The following is a 14,831-nucleotide window of genomic DNA, read 5'->3' as shown; positions in this document are numbered from 1 at the left end:
TTAACAAATTTAATCAATGATTAAATTATTACAGAGAAATACACAATATTTCCTAGATATTTTTTAACATTTTAGTTAGGGTTTGACTTATGTATCTTCCTGGAACTTCCATAATAGTTTTAGTTAGTCATTGTAGATATATGTTTCAAAAGTTGAGTCTTGCAGAGTTTATAATTATCTGTAAGTTAATAAATTTACATGAAGAATTCACTGTTTTTTGACATATAGTTAAATTCTTCATATAAATTTAGTACACTTTCTACTATTAAATGTATATGCATATACTAACATAATTTTATGCCCATTTATGTTCAATATATATGCCTTCTTCTATGCTAGTGGATACCAATGCTATTCACTTGAGCATATCCTTCTTCATAACTTATCGGCTATTAACTTTGATAAATATGTGTTACAGGAATGATGACACCTATTGGATATTTTTCGATCAACATGTTTTAATTTGAGTGTTTATTATATCCACTATGTTATTAGCTCCTCACCTATTTTATCTTACATGCCATCATTAATATGACAGCTAACACTTTAAATGATTCTTCTGAAGTAATTTGGGGCAATTATCACTTGTGACATGTTGAGGGTTACCCCCTTTGGTCGAATGGGTCACCCTAGGACCTAAAGTGGGAAGGTTTTGTAAACTTCCATTGGATGCCTTTGCATCGAACCTTAACAAGGTCAATCCAGAGAAAAACATATTTTTTTTCATTATTGTCGAGGACCAAAGTGAAAAGACTTATTTTCCTTTCGAAATGATATACGATTAAGCTTGTGACCTAGTGGTGAAGAGGAACATAGTAACATGCACATGTTAATTTGCAAGTTTTTTGTTTTTTGTTTTTTTTTTAAGTTTCATGTGGTGAATCTTTAAATTTATTTGTATTTTTTATATTGCTTCAATCACTACTTCTTGGGTAGCTGCACGATTTTCTCCACTTAATTTTTTTAACATGCCTTGTTTTCCTAATGTTATGTTTGGCATAGACATATGGAATAAACATATTTCTCGGTTGCAAGAAGCAAAGGATAACAACCCTACTCAACATATCATTTATTTTCATGTATTCATTCATAAAATTTGGATTTATCCTGAAGTTGTTCTTATGAAATTATTCATAATTTCTTTGGAAGTAGACAAAATACAATGGTACAGGATCCTTCCTCTTGCCAACATCTCTTCCTTTAGATATTTTCATTTTATCTTTCGTATATATTTTAAGGATGTATTCTAATGAATTTATCCTTGAAGATTGTTGTGATTTGAATGAACATTGTGATGATGTAGATCTAGGGTTTCAAGGAAGTAAATATTATGTCAGTGATGAAGAATTCAAAATTGTAAGTTTGCAAGATGAATCCGAATTTGAAGATTTTAATAAATTATATTTTTACTCTCCTTCTCTATAAATTAATGTTTCATTGAACACGACATGATAATATTTAGCGTTGATTACAAAGAAAACCCTTCTATTCTAACAGAATATCAACAATTACATCTATTTCCTGAAGAATCTAAGCATCTAATGACTAATTTTGAATTTGGTTTATCTTTGTTCCATTTTTGTGATCACGGTATCATTGATAATTATGAAGATAGAGTTTCAAGAATAAATTTTATCTAAGACACTTGATCATGAAAAATCAACATTGTACATTAATGAATATGCACGTCAACAATCAACTAATAAATACTAGCTTCAAACAAGTGGTTCAGTATTTTAATTATATTCTATAGAAGAAATGGTATGTGATGATGTCTAAAATGACTCTAACTTTGTTTCATTTGATCTTCATGTTGATTATTCTAAAAACCCATTATAGGATGAAAATGAAGATGAATAGTTAACTCCTTGTCAGAATCGTTAAATGGTTGATAATTTATCTACAAGAGCCAACTTACAAGCATTACGCAACTATGATCTCTTCGAGACTTATAAGCATAATGAACATGAGCATGTAAATTTTACTAAATTAATTTTCTCTCGTTTTCCTTGTCATGAGCCTATCTATGATATTTATGTAAAGGATGATGAATCTAGTAGTATTGATTTTTCATTTTCTTATGATAACCACAGTGAAGATCATAATGTGCAAGGAAATCAATATGCATAGCATTCTTTAGAGGTTTTTAATTAGGAATTATCTAAAGAATATAAAGCACCTGTGAGTGAATCTCGCTCATATTTATTCAAAATATATCATAATCCCTTTCTAAAAATAATTGAAAATTTGCATACTTTATCAAATATTTATATATATTGATAAAGACATTGCCACTAATAATAAATATTTTCGAAACATTCTAGTAAATGGAGCTGCAAATGACCTATATCATAAATATATATCAAATGATGTTCTCTTTGTTACCTTGTCATTTATGGATAAAAAATTTGATGACATCATACAAATTATGCATCCATACAAAAACAAAATTACTAAAATTATGTTGAAGAAGGACAAATACTAATTATATCATAAATACCAATGAAAGTGTTGGAAGGGATAATTGTAATTCAAATTCTTAAAAGTTCTCTTAAAGTATCTTAGGGAAAGGCTTGCATGTCTAATATTTTTCTCTTCAATCTTCAATCCTTATTGGAAAAAATTGAAAAATTGAATCTATCTTTAAATAGTTTAAGATACAAGAAATGTTTTACTAATGTGGAAATCTACCACATAATGATTTTTTCATCTATGACAATCAAATTCAAACATACTTTGGATCCAGAGAGGACATCTTATAAAAAGGGTTTATGTTTGGTGAGTACTATTCAGCATATATTCTATTGTCAACTAGTCTTACTAAATTACTTTTTTCATTTGCCTTACTTGTGTTAAGGGACTCCTTGCAATGGAATTATAATTAATTTCAGTATTAACGCTAATAACACTCTTAACCAAATGACAAATCTATTTTTGAAACAATGGAAAAAGTCCCAATTTAAAAGAAATATATGAACCTAAAATTATTGGCCCTTAAGCACCAGGGTTTAACGTAAAACCACCATAAAACAATGTCAAAAATAGGGATTAACTCCAAATGTGCTAAGGCTTGTCACCCCCATCGATCAACACTTTCATGTTGTAAACAAATTTCCAAAGTTCTAGGGGTTCAAGCTGATGCGAGATTGTAATACTTCCCTAAGGTTAGTTGTGCTTTCCTAGCCAAATTATCTTCTATTTGCACTTGTATGTAGTATCAAGAGGATCCATATGTTCCAAGATTTATTACCCTTCAAAAAGACCAAATGACTCAATATAACTTTTATGCCTCAATGTGGGGTCCACATTGGATAAAGAATTTGATCTATATAATCCAAATATATAGGGGATTTATTGGTTACTTGTGCCTTGACTTAGCCGAATGGCTTGAGGCCAAATGTGGGTCGTACACTCGATGCAATTTAAATCATATTTAATCTTCCCATCCAATGATCTGGTTATAACCCTGATTGATTACACCTTGGTCAGAGTAGATTACAAAGAGATGGATATTGTCAAACTGGCATACTTATTCATCAAATCAATTCACAACCTTGTTTATTGGCATACTTAGTGTTAAAGCATGAATCTAGTCTATATCTATCGGTCAACTTTTATGCTTTGTTCCAAATGAAGCCAAAGAGTTTATTTCTAGGTTATCTTGAGACTAGTTATAGGGTTCTATCACTTCGATAAAGGATTAAACACATGAATAAACATGAAATCAAGAAATTATAAACATAAAGGACCATAGACTACATAATTGATACAGTGGCATAATAGAAAATAGAAAATATGATTATTTAGCAAAGAAGAATTACGTAGGATTTTCCCTCTTGCTCTCCAATCCACACTCACTTTCCTCTACCCGTAATCTCTTTCCTATAAGATATTTTTATTTTTTATTAAATACATAAATAAATCTCATAACTAAGTCCAAACAATTTGAGTTTGTTTTGCCAAAAGTCTCTGTTGACGGTTCTAGACCCGCCAACATTCATGGGATCACCCTAGTATGAAGTTCCAACTATACCTCACACCGTTTGGTGTGGGAGTCCCATCCGGTATGATGGCTCTGTTGCCATTATCTTAAGTATTTGCCTCAACTCTTGCTTATCAGTGCAAGAGAGTGGTTCTCTTTGTCTTCGAGAAGTGAGGTTTGCATGCTTGGTGAGTGTAAGTGTACTTGTGTCAATGGTTTTTTCAATGTGAGGGGAAGAAGGTGAAGGTGAGTTCTAGGTTGAAAGGGATCAATCCCAACTCTGCTAGGAGCACACAACAAAAAGGACATACACAACTTCCGGTGGAGTAGTCCACTCGGATGCGGCAGTCACAACATACAAGGTAAGATAACATGTACAACACTCACAGAACAATCCGAATGAGTGCAACAATTGTTACAACAAAGGTTAATGTGAAAGGTCTGTCTGATGTCTAGAAGAGTAGTCGACAAAGACGGGACAACATTAACAACACATACAACACATTTCCATTAATAGATTATGCATTACAACAAATGAATAAGTTTAGATGTAGAAGATAGGTTAAACCAACATGCATTACAAGTGTTAAAGATCAGTCTTACAACAAATACAATATGTGTGACAATGTGCTAGCCTGTTAACAGGATTCTCAATTAAGAGAAAGTTCCAAGACACATCGTTACACAATACATCACTAACCCCGTCAGTGGAGTGTTGGAGCCACTACTTACTCCTCAAAGAAAAGATTACAAACTCTCTTGGCCACATGGGAGGAGCTGAGGTGAAAATTCCTTTCATGTACAAATGAGGGGGGTATTTATAGCCAAGGGTGAAACTGACCCTTGTGGTTGTTTGAATACCCTCATGTCCGTTCGACTTCCATGAATTTTCGACTTACATGACTCTATGTTCAACAGGTGGGTCTCTTGGACTTCCACATTACATCACATTGATTGAAAACAAGCCCATAGTGGAGATGTGGGAAACATGACTCACGACTTGACTCGACATGAATTGACATGACAATGTTGGTACATTTGTGTTGCTGCTGGAGTGCATGTCGAGCTACAGTGTTACTGAGTGATGGATGTCTTCATGGTGTATCATAGCTTCATCTCCACATGGCAAAGTGCACAGAGTCTTCGATGGTCATTGGTTCGCTTGATGAAGCTTTAGCATGGTGTTCCTTGCTTTCATGCTAAAAGGCTTGATAGGCTCACTTGTTCGTGAAGGTGCATGTTCGTCGCGTTCATCCGCTTCGCATGCTTTGTTCGTTCATACGTTGGTGAACTTGTCCATTTGCATGTGATCCCTTCATTCATCCCGTTCATCGTCTTGACATGTTTGTTGGTGTACCTATATTGGAAGTCACTCATGATGAGATGACATCAAATCCAAAACCTTCTAGTCTACCATCACACATGATCATTCGAATGCAGGTGACCCCGAGAGGCAGCAGGGCTATGATGCGGGATGATGGCTTCGGGCAACTACTGATGAAACTGTGCAAGACTCACTGAGAGATGGAGAGAGACAATCTAAGTCTACTATGACTGTCTGCAAGGTCTGGCTCGACTAGGAGGAAAAATTGTGCAAATTTTGGGAGGGACAGTGTAAGCTGCGGGAGGGAAAGGTAGGCATGCTCTGCACATTTTCTAGAATGAACATTCAGCAATGGTTGGATAGCCAGATTTGCACAATTTTCTAGAGGAACGGGTCAGGCTGCATGAAGAGTCAATAGGCAGGGATTGCGCAGTTTTCTTGGGGAACTTCTTGGGAGAGTGGCAACCAGAATTGCGCAGTTCCCAGAGGGAATTACAAGTTGGTTGCTGGGGTCACTGGCAGCCAAAACTACGCAATTCCCAGAGGGAACTGGTAGTTGGCTGCTAGGTTCACTGGCAGCCAAAACTACGGAATTCCCAGAGGGAACTAGTAGTTGGCTGCTGGGGTCACTGGCAGCCAAAATTGCATAATTCCCAGAGGGAACTGGCAGTTGGATGCTCAGCCACTAGCAGCAAAAACTACGCAATTCTTGGAGGGAACAGGCAGTCTGCTGCTGGGAGCTACTGGCTAGGAAAACTATAATAAGGATGGGAGGCTAGCCCACTGATCATCTCTGTGTAATTTCTGAGGTGAACTGACTGATGGGTAGCGGAAGGCCTACTTGTGAGAATTGCGTAATTTCTGAGATGAACTATTGGTCGAGTGTCCAGATGACTGACTAGTAAAACTATGCAATTTTCTAAAGGAGACAAAGATAGGCACTTGGTGTCTGCCCAGCATATCTACTCAATTTCCTCAGTCAGTTTAACGGGTGAGGTTAATGGCCTCTGCGCAAATTTTGAGAGGAGTTAGTCCCAAGGTAACTGTCGAGTCCGACTGTCCAGGAGGCTAGCATGAGGGTTGATTGAGTTGCTTGCCGGGCGACACAACTTGAAAGGACTAACTTGGTGCTTCCATGTTTTTCTGGTTGATAGACGATCATGTTGAAAGAAGGGTGATGGTCCAGTTGTCAGTGAGGAGTATGGTCATCAGAACTTCAGCAAAAATGACTAAGTGTGTGAACAGTCGAAAGATGCATAGGTAATCATACGAACACACACTCACATGACTTGACAATGAAACGACCAAACCATCCAGATACACATGTTCAACATCACTGACCAACGGTGCAAGTGACAAGCGCGACACTCGTGATTGATCGTTCATGATCGAGATGATGCTTTCTCGACAATGAATGTGACTCCGTGTGTGAGCGTGACAGATGCTTTCATGGCAAACACAATAGACACATATGAAGCAAAGACTTTGAGCATAACCAGAACACGTCGCAAGCATGACTTGGACATTAGCATGTAGAGACTTGGGTGCAATGAACAAGAAAGGCGAATGTAAAGACTCACACGAAGTCACGGAATGAACCCAAGCATGTGCAGCCATCAAGTGAACTCTTCAAGGGAGGCTCTGAAATTGGTGTAGGCCAAAATTTTGGAGGGTGGTTATAACCCTTACAAAACTTGGTGACACATTGGTAGAACTCTAAATTCTCTGTTTTTGTTCATTGCTAGCATAGGGCCTTGGTCTTTAAGGAAGTATTGAATCGTTGTGCAGGTTTCTTTAGTTTCCCCACTCACCCCATGGACATACATGGTTCACCCTTTTCCAACTCAATCAAACACAATCAAAAGTTCATCTTAGATCTCAGTGTTTCGAATCCTAGAAGGGTAGTTTAGCTTGCGAGTTGAATATTTTCAGATTATAAGTTTTCATCTGTAGTGTTGCTCCACTTCCAACAGGCCTGGACAATACCCCGGCGGAGTCACACAGGAACACACACATTGCTCCACTGCGAGTGAGCCTGGTCAGTACCCCGGTGGAGTTGCATGCTTCACCTGTCTACGCAAGAAGCCTTTCTCTTCTTTCACCTTTGTATTTTTCAAGAGAACTATACATAGGCTCTTATTTATTTTTGGGGCGGAAGAGGGATCTCAACTTATTGGGAGTAGAAGAGGTCATTCCTTCAGAGAAGCATGTAAGACCTCTAACATAGGTTTGCTCATTTAGATTTCCCCTTCTCCATTTCTACTAGTTGGATGAGCTTAAACACACAGAGAAGAAGGCTAAGTATAGGCATGGGGTTTCCCAGTGTGGACACAGGTTCATGGTTGGACTGAAACTTCCCTTGCAGATGTTTCATATTTTCCGCCAGAACTTCATCGGCCGAAGGTGAAAACCAAGCATAGAGAAGGTAGACATAATACCAGCCAATTGTTGAAGTGTCACAAGTCTCTTCAAATTTCAACCACATACTCTATTGAAAAGCCAAAATGTAATAGTTGGTAGCACTTATTTCCATAAACAAAAATAGTAATATCCTAAAAGAAAAAAACAAACATAAACAAAAATGGTAAGCAAAGCAAGCAGAAGCAGAAGAAAAAGTGAAAGAAAAGCGAGTAAGCAAACACACAAGCAAGCAAACAAACAAACATGCAAAGAAAGAAAGTAAACAAGCATGCAAGCAAGCAAACTGAAATCATACACTACTCCTACTGCTAAGCTAATAGTGCATGGGCCTAATAACGTAAAGTGATATTTCCAATATAGCCACCGACACATTGGTTGACCCATGTTGGTGAAGGCTTGGTCTGCAAGAAACCTAGTTGTGCGAACCAACAAATGTGAAAGATACAACAATGAAAATAGACACACTCCAAACTTACAAGCATCCACAGAACAAAAATGAGTGAAAGCGCATGTCATGCACTCTGTGGAATTTCCATGGTGTTGTGATACATTGTATGTAGATGTTGAGTGTATGCATTCCCTTCACTATGATATGCAAACAACTGTGAGAAAGGTTGACCACTTGTGTTGCACAAGTGTGCTTGTTGTGTAAGATTCCTCCAATGCATAAGTGATGGGATCGTGTAGTTCGTGTGGAGGAAGTAAAATCTGAGTGTCAGATTGATCTTGAGTGCATACATATGAGTGATGAGGAGCCTTGAGTGTTTGAACAATTTCTTGATCAGAAGTGAAACGAACCTCAGGATAGTGAGGGCCTAACATAACCATCAGCTTGGGCTGAAGTGCCTTGACAGTCTGTGGGATTTCGAATTCTTTGACAGATGGATCTTCATAGACCAGTGGCTTAGATGGATTAACAATGAGTGAATCAATATTGCAATCAGATGATGAGGTGAAGAGATCATGAAAAAAAAGATCAGAAAATTCAGGATGTTGGTCAACATCCTCATGGTTTGATGAGTCACACATAGGGGTAGATGAGAAGGAAATATGTTCACCCTCTGTGTTTTCGGAAAGTTTAGATGAAATATCAAGTGGATTTTCAATGAATGATTGGTCTTCTCCGTTGTTGTATGATGGGCCAACATTCGGCAAGTCCTGCGAGTGATCAACAGTGGGTGCATCCATGGATGAAGACACACATGTGAAATCATGGATGGCAGGTTCACCAAAGATGTTAGGAAAGAACAGAGGGGGCTCGAACAGAACGGAATCATCCTTCACCGAGTGTTGATGCTCAAGCTCCCACTCATACTCTTCATGAATGACAGCGCATGTTGGTTGTGAAACACCAAATCTGTCAATGGCATGTTCCTCATCCACAACAAGTGAAGAGTCCGAAATGAATAAACACAAGACAACATCATCTAGAGGAACACCCAGGTTCGAAGATAGAGGTTGTAGAACATAATGCATATGAGAACTCGAATGAATCACAACCAAATCTGTGCGAAAATTAAGTGAAGTGATGTTGGGAGGATGTGAAAGATGGACAAGTGGGTGAGCATGATCCTCAACATCACTCGATAGTGGTGGAGCTATTGGATGAAGGGATGGTGGACATTCAATCGAGACAGTGACCACATCAACATGAGATTACGTAGCTCCATCAATGAAGAATGTTGAGTGAGGCTTGATCTCAAGCTCCTTCTTGGGACGGGCAGATTTCTTAAGGCAATACTTGAACCGGTCCCAAAGATAGGTAAATTTCATCTAGCTCCTCGGAGCTTGAAACTGCAAGTCATGGAAGTGCTGCCAAAAATCAATAACCAATTCATGTGCAGCCTTCCGTTGCTTCAATAGTTTCCAGTCAAGACAGTCTAGATAAAAATGATAGAGAGTGTCTTCAACAAGATCAAAAAAGTGTTCAAATAAGTGCACGCTGTCAGCTGGTAGGCTGAGCAGCCAACGGAATGGGGTTTCGCAAAGTGTGTATGCAAGCAGAAAACCGATTTGTTCGTCAGAAAAATCATCTTCCTCGTGAAGCATGGAAAGAAATTCATGTAAGTACTTAGGCCAGGCCACTTCGGCTTCACCATCATACGTATGTGTACAAGAGATCAAACAACTCCCCCATGATGGACATCTTCATGATTCAAAAAACATCGCAGGGGAAGAAGAGTGCAATATTCCATGAAAGATATGTAAAGGTTCAAAACTATATGAGAGGACACAAATTGTCATCTGGCCCTCCTTCTAGCGCCAGAAATGTTGACGGTGCTGGACTCACCAACATTCATGGGATCATCCCGGTATGAAGTCCCAACTAGACCTCACACTGTTTGTTGTGGGAGTCCCATCCGATATGATGGCTCGGTTGCCATTATCTTAAGGATTTTCCTCAACTCTTGCTTATTAGATTAGGAGAGTGGTTCACTTTATCTTCGAGAAGTGAGGTTCGCGTTCCTGGTGAGTGTAAGTGTACTTGTGTCAATGGTTCTTTCACTGTGAGGGGAAGAAGGTGAAGGTGAGTTCCAGGTTGAAAAGGATTAGTCCCAACTCAGCTAGGAACACACAACACAAAGGACATACACAACTTCTAGCGGATCAGTCCACTCGAATGTGACAGTCACAACATACAAGGTAAGATAACACATACAACACTCATGGAACAATCCAAACGAGTGCAACGGTTGTTACAACAAGGTTCATGTGAAATGTTTGTCTGATGTCTGATAGAGTAGTCGACATGGATGGGACAACATTAATAGTATATACAACACATTTCCAATAATAGATTACGCATTACAAGAAATGAATCAGTTCAGATGTAGAACACAGGTTAAACAAACATGCATTACAAGTGTTAAAGATCAGTCCTACAAGAAATACAATACATGTGTGAAAATGTGCTGCCCTGTTAACAGGCTTCTCAATTAAGCGAAAGTTCCAAGACACATCGTTACTCCATACATGAGTAACCTCGTCAGCAGGGCGTTGGAGCCACTACTTACTCCTTAAAGAAAAGATTACAGAGTCTCTTGGCTATATGGGAGGAGCTAAGGTGAAAAGTCCTTTCATGTACAAATGAGGGGGTATTTATAGCCAAGGGTGAAATTGACCCTTGTGGTTGTTCGATTGCCCTCATGGCCATTCAACTTCCATGACATTTCGACTTACATCACTTTATGTTCAACAAGTGGGTCTCTTGGACTTCCACGCTACATCACATTGATTGAAAACAAGCCCATAGTGGATATGTGGAAAGAATGACTCATGAATTGACTCGACATGACTTGACATTACAATGTTGGTACATTCATGCTGCTACTGGAGTGCATGTCGAGCTACAATGTTGTTGAGTGATGGATGTCTTCATGGTGTATCATTGCTTCACCTCTGCATGGCAAAGTGCACGGAGTCTTCAATGGTTCTTGGTTCACTTGATGAAGCTTTAACATCTTGTTCCTTGCTTTCATGCTGAAAGGCTTGACAGGCTCACTTGTTCGCGAAGGTGCATGTTCATCGCGTTCATCCACTTCGCATGCTTCGTTTGGTCATTTGTTGGTGAACCTATCCATTTGCATGTGCGCCCTTCATTCATCCCATTCATCATCTTGACATGTTTGTTGGTGTACTTGTACCAGTAGTCGCTCATGACGAGATGACATCAAATCCAAAACCTCCGAGTCTACCATGACACATGATCATTCGAATGTAGGTGACCGGGAGAGACAACAACGCTATGATGCAGGATGATGGCTCTGGCAACTGCTGATGAAAACTCTGCAAGAGTCACTAAGATATGAGACAGAAAATCTGAGTCAATAGTGACTATCTGCAGGGTTTGGCTTGGCTGGGAGGAAAAATTGCACAAATTTTGGGAGGGGCAATCTGGGTTGCAGGAGGGTTAGGTAGGCATGTTTTATGCATTTTACAGAACGAACTATTAGAAGGGGATGAGCAGCCAAATTTGCGCAATTTTCCATAGGAACGTGCTGGTCTGCATGAAGGGTCAATAGGCAGGGATTGCGCACCTTTCCTGGGGAACTGCTCGGGAGACTGATAGCTAGAACTGCACAATTCCCAGAAGGAATTGCTAGTTGGCTTTTGGGGTCACTGACAACCAAACCTACACAATTCCCAGAGGTAATTGCTAGTCGCCTACTAGGGTCACTTGTAGCCAAAACTACGCAATTTCCAAAGGGAACTGGCAGTTGCCTGCTGGGGTCACTGGCAACCAAAATTGCATTATTCATAGAGGGAACTGGTAGTTGGCTGCTTAGCCACTGGCAGAAAAAACTGTGCAATTCTTGGAGGGAATAGGCAGTCTGCTTCTAGGAGATATTGGCTGGGAAAACTGCACTAGCGCTAGGAGGTTAGTTTGTTGATCATCTCTGCGCAATTTTTGAGCTGAGTTGATTGATGGGTTGTAGAAGGCCTTCTCATGAGCACTACACAATTTCTGAGATGAGCAGTCGGTTGACTGTCTGGATGACTGACTGGGAAAACTGTGCAATTTTCTAAAGGAGACAGGGACGGGCACTTGGTGTTTGTCCGGCTTGTCTGCACAATGTCCTCAGTCAGTTGAATGGGTGAGGTCAATGGCCTCTGCGAAAATTTTGAGGTGAGTTAGTCCCAAGGTGACTGTTGGGTCCGACTGTCCAAGTGGCTAGCATGAGGGTTGATTGAGTTGCTTGCGGGCGACACAACTTGAAAGGACTAGCTTGGTGCTTCTGTGTTGTTCTGGTTGACAGTCGATCGAGTCAAAAGAAGGGTGATGGTCCAACTGTCAGTGAGGAGTTTGGTCGTTAGAACTTCAGTAAAAATGATTAAATGTGTGAACAGTCAAAAGATGCATAGGTGATCATACGAACACACACTCGCATGACTTGATGACAAAACAAACAAACCATCTAGATACACATGTTCAACATGATTGACCGACGATGCAAGTGACAAGCATGACACTCGTGATTGATCATTCATGATAAAGACGATGCTTGAGCAACAGTGAATGTGACTCTGTGTGTGAGTGTGGCATATGCTTTCATGGCAAACACAACAGACACATACGAAGCAAAGACTTTGAGCATAACCAAAACACGGTCGCAAGCATGACTTGGACATCAACATGTAGAGACTTGGGTGCAATGAACAGGCAAGGTGAATGTAAAGACTCACATGAGGTCACGGAATGAACCCAGGTGTGTGCAGTCATCATGTTACACAGTAATTTGTCACTGTCCTCATCTTAGTCCCTCTACTATGTCATGTGTCAAATAAACATGTTCATATCTTCCCACTCATGTAAGAAGATTAAGCAAATGCTCTCTATGCTGAAGATTGATCCTTTTTGACTAAGTTTCTGCATCGTCGCTAGTAAACCATTAAAATCCACGACGATTCTTTGTCATGCATTGTATCGTTGTAACGTCCTCGCTAGTCCTCAGTTCATGACCCGCGACGATCCAGATTTGGTGAATTAGTTCAAACAATCAGCCTTCTGGATGTTTCTAGAGTTGGTTGTTGGGTTAGTTTGGGTCGCATTTCCACCTCTGGGATGGTGGTTCCATCTTTTATGCTACCTTCCTTGAATATAAGCTCCCTCTCCCTCATTTCATGGAGGCTCCTCCTCCTATAAAATCACTCACCATTGCTATGATCTGCTAGTTCCTTAGTTGCTAGTTCTTTTGGTTGCATAGTATTGCTGCTGTTTTTGAGTTTGATAGATAGTTGGTGTGAGTGTGACAAGTGTGGGATTGATTTATAGTTTGCAAGAAGGTGTGGAGTGCCCTTAATATAGTGTAAATCTTGTGCATGAGAGAGAGAGAGAGAGAAAGATATTGCTATTTGGGAGACCCATCTTTGAGAGTGAATGCTTGAAGAAACACACTGGTTGGACCCTCTGAGAAGGCTTGTGACGTCAAGACTTGGTTGTAAGCTTTACTCTTGTTTCATTATTAATACAATCAATGATGATTTCCTATGTCTTGTATGTAATTTACTTGATAGCTCATGACTTCTTGACTTTATGAGTAAATAGATCATTGTTGTTTCTCGGTTACGTGCTCTGTTGTTTCTTTGTGGTGTTTCAGGTTGATTGCTCATTAAGGAGAAGGAAATGGAAGCTAGAGAAGCACAACGGAACTTCATCAACCACCGGTTTGAGGTAGGCCTCCAACGATGACTATTTAAGGAATCAATTGTTGTTTTGTCCTTGCTGTGACTAAACCCACTCTAGATCTAGAGGGGTTGCCTCTGTCCGCAGAGGGAACACTTTCCTGAATCACAAGTTGGTGACTCTGCTGGGGAGTCCTTTGCATGTTGCTTCTCTTGTTTGCTCTTGTTTCGGTTTTGATTTAGTGTCTCTTGAATTTTGGGGATAAACTATCAGTCTTTTGGGTTACCTGGGTTGATCTGGGAAATCCCTTTATTGATTGAAGAATTGACTGGTTTTTGTTTGGGAGTTTCTTGTTCACCTATCTTTGTTTTTAAGATCGTCGCTGAAGATAGCCTAATAGTCACAACGACGTCACGATGTTATAGCTTTGTACCCGCGACGATCTCGGGTTACTAGTTTAATTCCCGCAACGACTCTTGAAATCGGACCATCGACTTTAGCGATCGTCTCTAGTTGTCAGTGTAACACTAGAGAATCGTCTCTAGTTGTCAGTGTAACACTTGCGACGTGCACCGGCGTCGTTAAACCTAGTCACTATTGTTTTCACTCAAGATTGGGTGATTCCTCCTTCTGTGACTCAATAGTGGTCTAGTACGGAATTATGCTCCCAGTACCATCGAGTATATGTTGGGAGAACCCACTAGGTTATCATCCTATATCCCTAGGAAGCTATATCTGCTGCCTTGCAAACCGTAACGCACCGAACACAGCATTCGGGAAGATTGACTGCCGTACGGAAAGTCCTTGGTTTTCATATGATTGCCAAGGTGTATATGCAATTTTACGAGATGTTTGGTAAACCTTTTGCCTAGTTCTCCAGAGTAGTCACTTTCGTTCCTTTTTGGACACATTAAAAGAAAAATTCCATCTAAGCACTTGTCCTTTCAGGCTCATTAAACCTCGAAAGAGATAGAGTCACC

The sequence above is a fragment of the Pinus tabuliformis genome, chromosome 5_2, assembly GCF_031772625.1.
Source record: "Pinus tabuliformis cultivar Carrire ecotype Pingquan chromosome 5_2, CPIR1, whole genome shotgun sequence".
Classification (NCBI taxonomy): Eukaryota; Viridiplantae; Streptophyta; class Pinopsida; order Pinales; family Pinaceae; genus Pinus; species Pinus tabuliformis.
This window is presented reverse-complemented; position numbering follows the sequence as displayed.